The sequence below is a fragment of the Chiloscyllium punctatum genome, chromosome 29 (genome assembly GCF_047496795.1).
Source record: "Chiloscyllium punctatum isolate Juve2018m chromosome 29, sChiPun1.3, whole genome shotgun sequence".
Taxonomy (NCBI): Eukaryota; Metazoa; Chordata; class Chondrichthyes; order Orectolobiformes; family Hemiscylliidae; genus Chiloscyllium; species Chiloscyllium punctatum.
Genome location: NC_092767.1, coordinates 32,535,169 through 32,550,267, shown reverse-complemented (window position 1 = coordinate 32,550,267; position 15,099 = coordinate 32,535,169). Strand labels below are relative to the sequence as shown.

Here is a 15,099-nt window from a genome sequence, read left to right as displayed (position 1 = left end):
CTCACAGCGCCCAGTGTTACCGTGGATAGTATTAAGGTATCCAATCTCCATAGTGCCCAACACTATAGTGCCCAGCTTCACACTGCCTCATGCTTCAGTGGCTATGTTACAGCATGCAGTTTCACAGTGTCTGGCCTCCACAGCAGCCAGTGTTATAGTATACAGTCTCACAGTGCCCAGTTTCACAGTGCCCAGTCTCTCAGTGTTTCCGATGTCTCACCCACCACCCCTATCACCATCACCGAGGTTTACTCTGTCCCAACCTCTAACCCAGCCCCAGTTTTACCAAGTGTCCTGTTTCGGAGATATTCCTCCATGCACTGTACTGCCGTGTTGTCCATGTTGGGGTCAAACTTATTTGCAAAGAAATATCTCTGACGGACCACCCAATGTAGATCTCCTGCCCCATACACACAGACCAAGTGGCGATACCTTCCCGTGCAGGGAGGTTATAGGGCACCCCTCGCAACGTCACCAGCCTCAAAGGACCACTTTACTGCCCGGCCTAGAGTCCTGGTGGCTGCTTGGGTGTACGGGATGGAGCCTGGTACATTGGGCATTCTGTGCAGGGTAGCCCACACATGCTCGTCCGGGCTGTAGGTGTCCTCCGACCACTTGAGGAAGGCCTGGATCTCGGCACTGTCAAACACATGGCTGACAATCTTTCTGGAGGCCATGAAGTAGGCACTGCCCACGAAGATGGAGGTGCTGATGTTCGGCTGGTCTTTCAGTTGCGCCGTCAAGATGACTTGGTCGAGGGTATCGTGGTGGTATTGCCAACGTTTCTATTGCCAGCGCAAGAGAGAGTGAGAGAGACGAGAAAGTAGAAATGATAGCTTTTCAACTTCGCCTATGGCTTTTTCCCTACCCAACTCCTCTGCACTCTCCTCGCCCCCAGCTCCAGCAAGATCCATGCACACTCCTTCTCTCAGTTACTCACCTTACAGTGGAGAACATGGCCATTCAGCCCCTCAGGCCTTTCTCACTCTTATTGCCTAGTGCCAGTCACCTGCCTATTTCCCCATATCCCTGCCTCCCAAACCATCTCCCAATGCTCATTCGCTGAGTAAACATTAAACCCATCCTCAAACACTCCCAGTGGATCTGGCTCCAAAAATAGACTTCAAACTATGACCGCTGGTCATAAAGGTTGAGAGCACCCGAAAAATAGATCCTTCAGCCGATCGTGACTGCGCTAGCAAAACAGGCTCATTGCTACTCCAGTCTCATTTTCCAGCACTGGGAACATCACCTTTCATGCCTCACCAGTGCAATGGAGACACTTTCCTGTGGTCATCAACTCCTGGAGTGGGACTTGAACACAGAGCTTTTGCCTTAGAGAGAAGGTCATGGTGTGCAGGGATATCGATCTTTGAAAGTTGCATTGCAGATAGACAGGGTGGTGAAGTAGGTGTTTGATACCTTTACCTTCATTGGTCAGTGCATTGAGTATAGGAGTTGGGATGTAATGTTGCAGCTGTAACAGAGATGGATAGAGCTCTGAAAGATAGTGGAATCAAGGGTTATTGGGATAAGGCAGGAACAGGATACTGATTGTGGATGATGAGCCATGATCATAATGAATGGTGGTGCTGGCTCGAAGGGCTGAATGGCCTACTCCTGCACCTATTGTCTATAAGTAGGAGTATCTTTGACTATCTCTGATATGCCTTTGCCATTACCAAGTGTGATCTATTGTCTGTAGAGGACATTGGTGAGGCCACTTTTAAAATACTGCATACAATTCTGGTCACCCGTCAAAAGAAAGGATGTTGTTAAACTTGAGAGGGTGCAGAAAAGATTTACCAGGATGTTGCCGAGAGTGGAGGGTTTGAGCTACAGTAAGAGGTTGAATAGGCTGGGGCTATTTTCCCTGGAGGGTCAGACGCTGAGGGGTATCCTTACAGAAGTTCATAAAATCAGGAGGAGCATGGATAGATGTTGAAATAATCAGCCAGATGATAGTACACTTCACACAGCTTCCTTTATCACATACATGCAAGAAGACTCAACCAGCCGGGTCAAAGCCCACCCTTGCCTGGAGAGTCTGAAACAGGCAGTTGCAATCACACTTTTACAGACAAATCAGCGTTCCCCTTTCACGCATTACATTTTGATTCCAAGCCTTAGCAACACAAATGATCAATCAGATCCTGATCTAGGTACGTGACGTTTAGCATTAGATCATTGACCTTAAACTTCTACAACACCTGTTGAGTGTTGTTTCGGTCTTCCTGCCTTCTCACTTAATGGGAGCCAGTTTCAGTAAGCTAGCTAGCTTGCGTACGTGCTTGGCTGCACTTTTCTATTGCTGCTCAGAATTGTTGAGCTGACCTCCTTTTCTGTTCTTGCCCCATTTTGATTCCTTCCAGGTTGGCTGTATAGCGAAAGGTCTTTTCCCAACGGTGGGGGCGTCCAGAACTAGGAGCATAGGTTTAAGGTGAGAGGGGAAAGACCTGAGGGGTTACTTTTTCATGCAGTGGGTGATGTGTGCCTGGAATGAGCTACCAAGAGGTGGTGGAGGCGGCTGGTACAATGACAATCTTTAAAAGGCATCTAGGTGTGTACATGACTAGGAATAGGTTAGAAAGATGTGTGCCAAAGGCTGGCAAATGGGACTCAGTCAGATCGGGATGACTGGTCAGCGCAGACAGGTTGAACTGAAGGGTCTGTTTCATACTGTATGATGTTATGACTCCGTGCTTTCTGGTTATTGAGGTTTAGAGCACCAAAATAATAAGTTGCCCTTCAGCCCATCGTGTCTGCACTGGTCAAAAAGACAAGCTCCAAGCTATTCTCATCCCATTTTGTAGAACTTGGCCCATACCCTTGAGAGTCTCACAATAGCAATGAAGACACCTTCCTATGGCCATCAACTCCTGGAATAGGACTTGAATCCAAAGCTCCTCCCTCAGAGTGAAGGACACCACACATTAGATTCTCTACAGTATGGAAACAGGCCATTTGGCCCAACAATTCCACACCAATCCTCTGAAGAGCAACGCATCACCCTACCTGATATTTACTCCTGACTAATGCACCTAACACTATGGGCAATTTCGCATGACAAATTCACCTAACCTGCACATCTTTGGACTGTGGCAGGAAACCAGAGCACCCAGAGGAAACCCACGCAGACATGGGGAGAATGTGCAAACTCCACACAGACAGTTGCCCAAGGCTGGAATCGAACCCAGGTCTTTGGCGCTGTGAGGCAACAGTGCTAACCACTGAGCCACCGTGCCACCCCTTCCGCAAGACACAAGACACTTTATTTACATTGTACCAAAAGATATCTTTTATCCTCGGTCCTTGTAGCATCATGCATGGGAGATATGGATCCTTGGTTACCATGGGGAGGATAGATTGTCGATGGTATGCAGGAATGTAGATGGTGGAACAGGATCAAAAGGGCCAATAGCCTACTCTTGTTCCTTGTATGTATGGGAACAGATCTTTTTTTATCCACCTTACATCAAAACTTGCCATCGTCTCATACAAATGTAGTTTAGGCTTCATTTGCATTTCAATTCCTCAGACCTCCCCACCATGCTTCTAACCCAAAATCTTATATCTGCATTCCATTGCACTTGTACAATCAGTGAACAGTGACGTATATTTCCTTGTCTTCATTACTGAGTGCTCACCCTGTACCCATTGAATAAACCTCACCCCAATCTCCTTTGTTCCAATGGGAGCATCGTTGACCTTTCCAACTGAGCCATCCAACTTAAACCCTGGCACCATTCTGCGAACTCTCCTCCCTGTCCTGAGGGCCCTCACATCGTTTTATAGTCACTGGAAATGACTACAACAATCCAACTGGGGCTAAACCAATTCGACATGCAGCATAACTCACCCATTTATTGGCATCAATGCCTCTATTTATGAAGCCTTCTGCTTTTCTACCCTCTTACGGCCTCCTCCATCTTCTAATGTTGATGAATGTTTATCGCCAGATCCCTCTCATCCTGCGCACTCTTTACGATTGTGCCATTACATTTCTATTACCTCTCCACATCCTTCTCCCAAAACATATCACCTTACACTCTTCTGTATTCACCTCTGACTGGATGCTGTCTGTTCACTGTGGTGACTCTGGACAATTCACATCATCCTCACCATTTGCCAATCCTCCAGGTTTATCATTGCCCCGAATATGGGCATTTTGCCACATACTCCAAGATTGATATCACTGACATATTGAATAAAAGCAGTCGTCTATTTAGAGCTGAGATGCAGAAACATTTCTTAACTTATAGGATAGCGAAATTATGGAATTCTGTACCACAGAAAGCCGTGGAATTTGAGTCATTGAATATATCCAAGAATGCGATTAACAAATATTTACGTTTCAAAAGCATCAAAGGCATGGGAGAAAGTGTTAGTATGGCATTGAGATAAGGATTAGCCAGGATCACATAATATGGTGGGCCTCATGGAGGGCCAAATCATCTTCTCCTGCTTCGGGTCTTGATATTTAAAATGTCCCAGCTGTGTGGATCATTCCCACCTACCAACCTCTCGTCCAAAACAAAATCCATGAATCAGGGCTTGTGTTGTCAATTTTGTTGTCCAGCCATTTTTATCTCGTGCCTAGTGAAACACTTCATTGAATCCAGTTCAGACAACATTCTCTGCATCCAAATTCTCAGCTACTTCATCAATGCATGATGCGAGGTTGGAGACTTATCTTTTGAAACCCTGCACTGGCTTTGCTTCATTAATTTGATCTAAGGCAGGTTGGTGCGAATTGCAGCCGTAACTACCAGCATCAATGTCAAGTGCATGATATAAAGTAAACTAGGATCCATGCGGTGTGAGCCTCAGAGACCCAGATTCAAGTCGCTTCTGTTCCAGAGTTGTGCGATAACATCTTTGAACAGTTTCATCAGTAAATTTAAGACCATTAACAAGTCGGGACAGGAGTCGGCCATTTGGTCCCTCAAGCCAGCTTCACTCGGATCGTGGCTGATTCAACATTCCTCAAGTCCATGTTCTTGCCCTATCCCCGTAACGTTTAATTCCCCAACTGAGCAAGAATCTATCCATCTGAGCCTTAAATATATACAAGGACAGCTCTCTGTGGCAAGGAATTCCAAAGATTCACAACCTTCTGAGAGAGGAAATTCCACCTCATCTCAGTCTCAAACTGGTGCCCCTTTATTCTGAGACAATACCCTCCCCCCCCGGACCTGGACTCTCCCATGAGGAGAACCATCCTTTCAGCATTTACCCAGTCAAGCCCCTTAATCCTGTCCATTTCAATGAGGTCAACCTCCGAGTACAACGGGATCTTGATCAGATGGGCTGATAGGCCGGGAGTGCCAGATGGAGTCTCATGTCGATAAATGTGAGGTGCTATATTTTGGTTTGGCAAATCAGGGCAGGAATAATACACTTCATGGTAAAGTCTGGGAAGTGATGATGAAACAAGGGATCGTGGAATACAGATTCATAGTTTCTTGAAAAAGGAGTCGCAGATAGATAGGGTAGTGAAGAAGTCGTTTGCTACGCTTGCCATTATTGGTCAGTGCATTGTGTGTAGGATTGGGGAGGTCATGCTGTGGCTGAACAGGACATTGGTTTGGCAATTTCTGGAATACAGCATGCAATTCTGGTCTCCCTGCGATAGGAAGGATGTTGTGAAACTTGAAAAGGTTCAGAAAAGATTTACAAGGATGTTGCCAGAGTTGAGTATGGAAATGCAGGAAATTGATACTAGATGTGGAATAATGACATACACGATGGGCTGAATGGCATCCTTCCGCAAGAATTCTTTAATTCTGTGACTGGCGCAGAGGGAGATTAACTTCAAGGTTCATGTTATCAGGAGGGACACCAAAGCCCTTAGCTGAGTGGTCAGAAAACTCCCTCCTCTTTACTTGAACTAAGGCATAACCTGTCTCCACCAATATCATAGCAAAAGTCAGCGATCCGTCCCTTCAAGTCTGCTCCACCATTCAAGAAGATCACTGCTCTTCTGGTTGCAATTTCAATTCCACATTTCTATCGGTTGCCCCGGGGTCCTTATCTTTTTTTAAAAAAAGGTCACTTGCTCACCCTTTTATAACTTCATCAACTCAGCCTTCACAACTTCGTACAGAAGAGATTTACACAGTGCAACAGCCCTCTCAGGGGAAAATAATTCTGCAAGGCATTGGTGAGGCCACTTTTGGAGTACTGGGTAAATTTGTGATCGGCCTGCTGTTGGAAGGGTGTTGTTAAACTGCAAAGGATGCAGAATAGATTTATAAAGATGTTGCCAAGACTGCAGGGTTTTAGTTATAAGGAGAGGCTAGATAGGCTATGACTTTTCTCACTGGAGTATTGGAGGGTAAAGGGTGACCATATAGAGGTTTATAAAATTGTGGGGGAAATAAATAAAAGTGAATAGCCCCAGGATGGGGGAGTCCAAACCCAGAGGGCATAGGTTTAAGGTGAGACCTGAGGGTGGTGCAAATACGGAGCAAGTTGCCAAAAAGAATTGTTGTAGTGGGTACAATTACAAGATTTAACAGACAACATAAATTGGACAAGTTTAGAGGGATATGGACCAAACACAGGATAATGGGACTAGTTCCAATTAGGATACCTGGTTGGCATGGATGAGTTGGACGAAAGGGTATGTTTCGGTGCTGTAGGACTCTGATGATATCTTATTCTCCAGAACATCTTGTCAAACCTACAAGAGAAAGCAATGTCCCATCAACTACCTTATCATGTCCCCTCAGAGAAATTTATACATTTCAAAAAGATCTCTCAGATTCCCAAACTTAAATGTGTAAAAGCCAATTTGTTCAACCTTCCTTCATAAGATAAACCCTTCATCCTAGGAAAAAGGCAGGTGAAACTTGCTGTTTTAAATGAGAGAAAAATGTACAGACTGATTCTGATGTGGTCTCATCAAGGCCTTGTATGGCATTCTCTCCACCCCTCAGGCCTGGAAATGGACTCTACATTTTGAAGAAAAATGTCTGTACTAATGGACTCTGGACTAGAAAGGACTCTGTTTGATGGTAATTAACTGTCATATGGTTTGTTGGGCTTATCACCTGCACTGTCTTGCATGTCCCTGGGTCTGGCAGGTCTTACTGTGAGCTGGGAGGCTCGTGGGTCGTCCTGAAAGCTGTCACCCCGAGAGCCGGCGAGTGGGTAGGCCATCCTGTGAACCTGAAGGTTGGTAGGCTGTCCCGAAAGCCAGAGGGTGGGTAGGCCACCCTGATGACAGTCTCTCCGAGAGCTAGATGGTGGGTAGACCATTCTGAGCACCGTCATCCCGAAAAGGGGTAATCGGGACGGGCTGTCCTAGAGGTGGTCGAAAGCTGTGTCAGAGCAGCCAAGAGCCAGAAAGCGTGTAGGGGCGGGCTGAGATCCAGAAGGCTTGTGGGCTGCCCTGCACGCTGTCGTCCCAGGGAAGGGGACAGGCTGTCCTAGAGGTGGCCGAAAGGTGTGCCAGGATAGCCCACTGGCCAGATGGCCCATCGGGGTGGGTGAGAGCCCAATGGTATGTAGGGACAGACCGAGAGCCAGAAGGTGGGTAGCTGTCCTCAGCGCTGTCACCCCAGGTGGGTACTGGGGCGGACAGTCCTTGAGGCCTAGCTTTGCTGCTCCTCTCCCTTGTAAAATTGCTGATGTATGCAGATGTAAATGTTAACTGTTGTGCAGTAACCTCTTTTTTGTATTTGTTTAATAAAATAAAAAAAGAAACGGGGAATGCTCCTTTCCCTTGTAAAATTGCTGTCTCTTGTATACAGTTGTAAATGTTAACTGTTTTTGTAAACTGTTTTGTAACTGTTTAATAAAATTTATTAACAGGAGATTCAGCGGTCTTCTCAATTTAGGGGACTGACTGTGCTGGCTGGGTCACAATCAGTGTGTTTCTGTTGGTTTCTGCTTGTTTTTTGTGTGGGGGAAACCTGATTCCTGAACTGGCTGAATTATTTAGCCAGTTTGTTAACTGGTATTCCTTTAGGGAGGACTGATTGTTAAACTCCTGATGCACATACTGTGTTTCAGGTGTAACTCTGTTCTCATTAGGGGACTGTTGTTTCACTGACTGGTTATAGTCTGTGTGTTACTCTTTTCTTCACTTTTGAGAAAAGGACAATGTTAATTTTGTGGTAGGGCTTAGCCCTTGGACTCTAGTTTTCTTTGTTTTTTGTATGTGTCCTCACTGTTTGGACTTGGCCCTTGTGGAAGACATACATTTTACCAGAGGAGCTGTTCCTATGGGGAGGTCTAGCTCTGAGACTGGGCCTCTGAAGATTGAACATCTGTGTGTGTGCTGGAAGGTGAGCACTTGCTGTATCCTGGAGTTTGGGAGAAGACCTTCCCTTCAGGAGTGGACCAAAACCCCTGTGAGTTAACCACCTTTACAATGTACTGTGTTCCTGTGAGTGGGCCTGGCTCTCCAAGGATGTGCCAGGACTCCATGGAGACTGAACACCTGTGTGCTGTGGGGTGTGCATTTGCTGCCTTTGGGAGTGGACTCTGCCCTTGGTTGTAGACCTTGTTTTTAGCAGTGGACTCTATTTCTGACAACACATGTTGTAAACTGGAGTAGACTCTGTTCCTGAGAACTCTATTTTTTTTGACGACTGTATATTTGGTCTCTGTGTACCAGAAAGGACTCTGTTTTTTCACAATTAACTCTATTGTGTTTCTTGTTGGGCTTATCACCTGCACTGTCTTGTGTGTCCCTGGGTCTGCAGGCCTTACTGTGAACTGGGATGTTCATGGGTTGTCCTGAAAGCTGTCACCCTGAGAACCAGAGGGTGGGTAGGCCACCCTGATGCCAGTTGCCCCGAGAGCCAGTAGATGAGTAGGCCATTCTGAGTGCAGTTGTCCTGAGAAGGGGTAATCTGGATGGGCTGTCCTAGACGTGGTCGGAAGGTGTCTCAGAGCAGCCAAGAGCCAGAAGGTGCATAGGGGCAGACAGAGAGCCAGAAGCAGTCCTCAGCGCTGCTGCCCCAGTCGTAAGGTGTGTCAGGGCGGATCGAGAGCTGGAAGGTACGTAGGGGCGTGCTGCCTTAGAGTGGCCAGAAGGTGGGAGGGATTGGGGTGGGGTGGGGAGAAGACTTGCTGGGATTTTGGGGGGTCTGTATTGTATGTACTGTTTATTGCACAAGTGGACTGTCTTATATGTATGAATGTCATTGTTACTGTTTGTAATGATTGAAACAGGGATTTGAGGTTTGTCCTCCTTTCCCTGAAAACCGGTTGAATGTCAGGGTTTAGGGCTTGGCTTTGTCATTCCCCTCCCTTGTAAAATTGCTGTTTCTCTGTATACAGCTGTAAATGTAATTGTTTGTATAAACTGTGAATTGTTTAATAAAATATAAATAAACAGGACTGTCTGTTTCCTTTCTTCCTGGTGATGGAATATAAATTGTGAGGAGCAATTATTAATGTTGTCTGCGAAAATCACAAAGCTGAATCATGAAAGAGGAAGGGGAGTGTAGGTTAAGCTAGATATACTTGTACAAACAGTTATAAGCATCTGTTTCCCGCTTCTGCAAAAACAAAAACCACAATCAAGAGGTCATAAGGCTCAGTGTGAACGAAGAATGAGAGGAAATGTTGCTTTAGCAAGCAAGGAAGCAGATTGCAGTGAAGGAGGATATATACGCTAACAATAGACCACAGAGGGATGTGGTGAAATGGCCAAGCAAAACCTGTACTGTTACGCACAAGGCCAGATAAGGCAAGAGATAAACAAGAGGAATGGGCACTGGGTTTAGAGTAGTGGGAGGAGGGAAAGGGAAATGAATTGTATCAAGGTTTTGTACTGTGTGCCTACCTTGTAGACACCACTCTTGCAAGAGTATATCTGATGATACTGCTGCTGCAGATCTTGTCTTGGACTGAAATTAATGAAGTGAGTGAGTTCTATTTCCCACATAAATTTAAGATTTACACATTTGTCAGATGCAGTGAAAAACACCAACACACTTGACATGGGTACTAGGGAAAAATAAGCATGACTGCTATCGGGTGGAAGTGGAAGAAAAATAAACAGGCATGTCAAGGGATCTGCTCACTGAGAGCTGGCTCTAGGGGAGCTGGATCAGCATATAAAGGACTCTTCAATCCTCTTGAGGAGAGTGACTTCAAAACAGCCTCAGTGTGTCTTATGTGCTGCTGTTGGTGTCTTCCTACTGAGGAGGAGTTTATTTTTAATTTTTTTTCATGGTTTGTTGTGATTGTTTTCTGGGGTTTCTTTCTGCTTATTTCTGTTAATTTGAAGCTGTGCTCAGCTGTACAGGCAGCTACTACTACCACTGCTGCTACAGTCTGGGCCTGCTCCTCCGACTGAAGCCTGGACCTCGCCTGCACCCCTGCTGCTGCTGCCTGGGCCTACCTACACCTGGGGATGACTTTGATTGCTACTCCTGAGGCTGCTTCTGAAAAAAAAATAAACAGGATGATCAGATGTTCTGTTCACTCTGAGCTGGCTCTGAGGAAGCTGGATCCGTGTCAAGGACTCCATGTGTAAACAAAATGGTGAGTTGGTGACTGGATAATGGTCTCTGGGAAGTTATTCCTGATGTTGGGGTTTCCTGCTCCTCTGATGCTGCCTGACCTGCTGTGCTTTTCCAACACTGCTCTAATCTTGACTGTAATCTCCAGCATCTGCAGTACCCACTTACAGTCAGAGATGTACAGCATGGAAACAGATCCTTCGGTCCGACCAGATATCCCGACCCAATCCAGTTCCACCTGCCAGCACCTGGCCCATATCCCTCCAAACCCTTCCTCTTCATATACCCATCCAAATGCCTCTTAAATGTTGCAATTGTACCAGCCTCCACCACATCCTCTGGCAGCTCATTCCATACACGTACCACCCTCTGCGTGAAAACGTTGCCCCTTAGGTCTCTTTTATATCTATCCCCTCTCACCCGAAACCTATGCCCTCTAGTTCTGGACTCCCTGACCCCAGGGAAAAGACTTTGTCTATTTATCCTATCCATGCCCCTCATAATTTTGTAAACCTCTATAAGGTTACCCCTCAGCCTCCAACATTCCAGAGAAAACCACCTCAGCCTGTTCCACCTCTCCCTATCGCTCAAATCCTCCAACCCTGGCAACATCCTTGTAAATCATTTTGGAATCCTTTCAAGTTTCACAACATCTTTCCAAAAGGAAAGAGACCAGAATTACACACAATATTACGACAGTGGCCTTACCAATGTCCTGTACAGCCGCAACATGACCTCCCAACTCCTGTACTCCAGAGTCTGATCAATAAAGGAGCGTATACCAAACATTGCTTTCACTATCCTATCTACCTGCGACACCACTTTCAAGGAGCTATGAACCTGCACTCCAAGGTCTCTGTTCAGCAACACTCCCTAGGACCTTACCATTAAGTGTATAAGTCCTGCTAAGATTTGCTTTCCCAAAATGCAGCACCTCGCATTTATCTGAATTAAACTCCATCTGCCACTTCTCAGCCCATCTGGTCCAGATCCTGTTGTAATCTGAGGTAACCCTCTTTGCTGTCCACGACACCTTCAATTTTGGTGTCATCTGCAAACTTACTAACTGTACGTCTTACGCTTGCATCCAAATCATTTATGTAAATGACAAAAAGTAGAGGGCCCAGCACCGATCCTTATGGCACTCCACTGGTCACAGGTCTCCAGTCTGAAAAACAATCCTCCATCACCACCCTCTGTCTTCTACCTTTTGAGCCAGTTCTGTATCCAAATGGCTAGTTCTCCCTGTATTCCATGAGATCCAACCTTGCTGATCAGTGTCCCATGGGGAACCTTGTCGAATACCTTACTGAAATCCATATAGATCACATTTACCGCTCTGCCCTCATCAATCCTCTTTATTACTTCAAAAAACTCAATCAAGTTTGTGAGACTATTTCACTATCAATCTCAGAATAATCCTTTACATGCTCTGAACCAAACTTACATTTTTTTTTGTTCACTCTTAACTCTTCAGGGGTCGCCATAAGCACCCACATAGGCCCCAAATATGCCTGCCTCTTCATCCATCAGCACCATTCCCCACCTTTTCCTCCACTACATTGATGACTGGATTGGCACTACCTCGTATTTGCATGAGGTGGTTGAAAAGTTCATTAATTCTAATTCTGCCAACACCTTCCAACCTGACCTCAAATTTACCCGGACAATCTCGGACACCTCCTTCCCCTTCCTGGACCTCTCCATCTCTGGCAACCGACTAACCGTGGACATCTACTACAAACCCACCAACTCCCACAGCTACCTGGAATACACCTCCTCCCACCCTGACCCTGTAAAAACACTATCCCTTATTCCCAATTTCTCTGCCTCTGCTGCATCTGTTCCCAGGAGGACCAATTCCACCACAGAACATCCCAGATGGTGTCCTACCTCCAAAAACTACAACTTCCTCTCCCACATGGTTGACAATGCCCTCCAGTGCATCTGCTTCATTTCCTGTACCTTCACCCTTGAACCACACCCCTCCCAACGCAACAGGGACAGAACCCCTTGGTCCTCACCTTCTACCCCACCAACATCCGGACACATTGCATTATCCTCCACCACTTCTGCCACTTACAAACAGACTGCACCATTAGGGACATATTTCCCTCTGCAGTCCATCTGCATTTCAGAGACTGTTCCCTCTGCAACTCCCTTGTCAGATCCACACCCCTCACCAACCCACCTTCCCTGGCCTCTGAAAAGTGCAAAACCTGCACCCACACCTCCCCCCCCCCCCCACCTCACCTCCGTCCAAGGCTCCAAAGGATCCTTCCACATCTGACAAACATACTTGTACCTCCACCAATGTCATCTACTGCATCCATTGTACCCAATGTGGTGTCTTCTACATCGGGGAGACAGAACTCTTACTTGCGGATTGTTTCAGAGAACATCTCTGGGACACCCACACCAACCAACCCCACCACCCCGTGGCGGAACACTAACTCCCCCTCCCACCAAGGGAATGCAGGTCCTGATGCTTGGATATTCCACCTTGGAACCCTGATCTGTCTGGTTGCAATGTTGATTTCACTAGTTTCATCATTTCCCCACCTCACCTTCTCGCAGTCCCAAGTCTCCAACTTAGCACCACCCTCCTGACTGGTCCATCTTCCTTCCCACCTGTCCGCTTGACCTTCCACAACCCCCCCCCCCGCCCCCCTACCGATACCTTCATCTATCACATTCCCAGCTACCTCCCACCCCCAGCCCCACACCCATCCCACTTATCTCTTGGCCTCCTGGTCCACAAACCTCATTCCTGATGAAGGGCTTATGTCCGAAACATTGATTCTTCAGATGCTGCCTGACCCGCTGTGCTTTTCCAGTGCCACACACCTGACTCTGATCTCCAGTATCTGTAGTCCTCACTTTCTCCTACACTCTTAACCTACCTACATTCCTGTATACTCTTGTAATCAGTCTATATCCCTCCTTATCCCAGGCTCAGCCTCCTCTTTCTACCCCATCCCTTTCACCTGACCATGTTCCCTTCCACCCATCTGCTCCACCCCACCCACTGTCCAATCACAGCCACCTTCTCCCTGCATCCACCAATTGCCATCCCACCTACCTTTCCCCAGTCCCACACCCCCATTCTGCAGCCCCTTCCTCGCCCCGGGTTCTGATGCAAGTTTCCGACCTGAAACGTCAATTGCCCTTCTATTCTGTTTGCAGCTCAACTCTCCAACTCCGCCTATATTCCTTTGTACATTCTGAACCTCCCTCCATGCAATTGAACTGTTCTAACAACCCTGTTTCTCTTTGTTACAGAGAGGAGTTAGTGGAGGAGAGGGATTACAAAAGGGAGAGGGGTTATAGGGGTAGAGGGGTTACAAAGGGTTTACCCTTCCGTTACCCCTTTGTAACAGGCAGGAGTGAAGAACTGGAGGGGGGAGAGAGAGGGAGGGAGGATGGAAAACACTTGGATGGAGAGAGGCCCAGCAGACAGGAAGGCGGTTACCTTTTTGAACCTGGGTGCAGGATCCGACTCAATCACATTGGAGCCGTTCAGAGCTCTGAGGCTGCGGACTATCTCCCGGTTGGTCTTCAGGGGGAAGTCTTGGCCACACACGTTGATGAAGTACCTTCAGGGAACAGGGCTCTCCAGCAGCTCCTTCATGCAGTTGAGATCTGCCTGAACTCTGCTCCAGCCAGCATAGGTGACCCACTCCAGCTTCGCTGCGACAAAGACATTGTGGAAACACGAAGCGATGGCCCGAACGGCCGCATGAAATTGACTCGGGGATTTGCGGTCCACGTGGACACAGTAGACATTCTGTGGGGCGTAAATGCTCCGTAGAAGCCTCTCGAACATCTCAATGCTCTGGTGGATGACCATGGAGTAAGCCAAGGGGAAGTGTTACTCCTCAGGGCTCAGGGGGACAGTGATATACTTACGGGCCCTCACAATCGATCTGCAATTTCGGGTCATGTTCAGAAATCTCCCTCAGTGACGGCCTGGTGCTTGAGGAAGATAGTAATGGAGTTGAGGAGGGCCCTTTCCACCTCCTGCCTGTCCCCCTGGATGATCTGCCAGCAGGTGGAGTTCTCCTCGACCAGGAGGAGGTGTTCCTGCATTGGACTGGCGCCTGGTTTCACCAGCCTGAGGGTCAGCCGGTCCCCTCCTCTCTGGACCAGCATCCTTTGGCACAACAAGACCACACTGAGCACACACATCGCTGATCTGAGGCACGACCAGCGGGTACAACGCTGGCTCAGCTTGGGCACAGCGCTTCCCAGAGGGCAGTGTCCCCAGCCTATAGGCGATAGGCAAATGCAGAATGGATGCTCTCTGTGCTGGACAGCACTGCCTCCACCAGGCCGTGGGGAAGGAGTGGCTGCAATTTGCTGGAGAGGTCGCAGCAGCCAGTCCCCTCTCCTTGTTAGACTCTTGTCTTTCCTTTTCCCCAAGATTCAACGAATGACTCCGACTTTCACTCCCTCTCCCCCCGGAACTGCTCTCCCTCTGGAATACCTCTCCCTCTCTCCGTTAACCCTCTGTAATCCCTCTCCCTCTATAACCCCTCTCCCTCTATAATCCCTCTCCTCCACTAACTCATCCCTCTCCCTCAGTAACTCCTCTATCTCGTTCCTCTCTCTCTGT

General features: G+C 47.4%; 1 pseudogene; it reads right to left on the bottom strand.

Moving 5' to 3' along the window:
* Positions 1-248: 248 nt before the first annotated feature.
* LOC140454404 (beta-1,3-galactosyl-O-glycosyl-glycoprotein beta-1,6-N-acetylglucosaminyltransferase 3-like) lies at positions 249-14,349 on the bottom strand (annotated as a pseudogene).
* Positions 14,350-15,099: the final 750 nt, after the last annotated feature.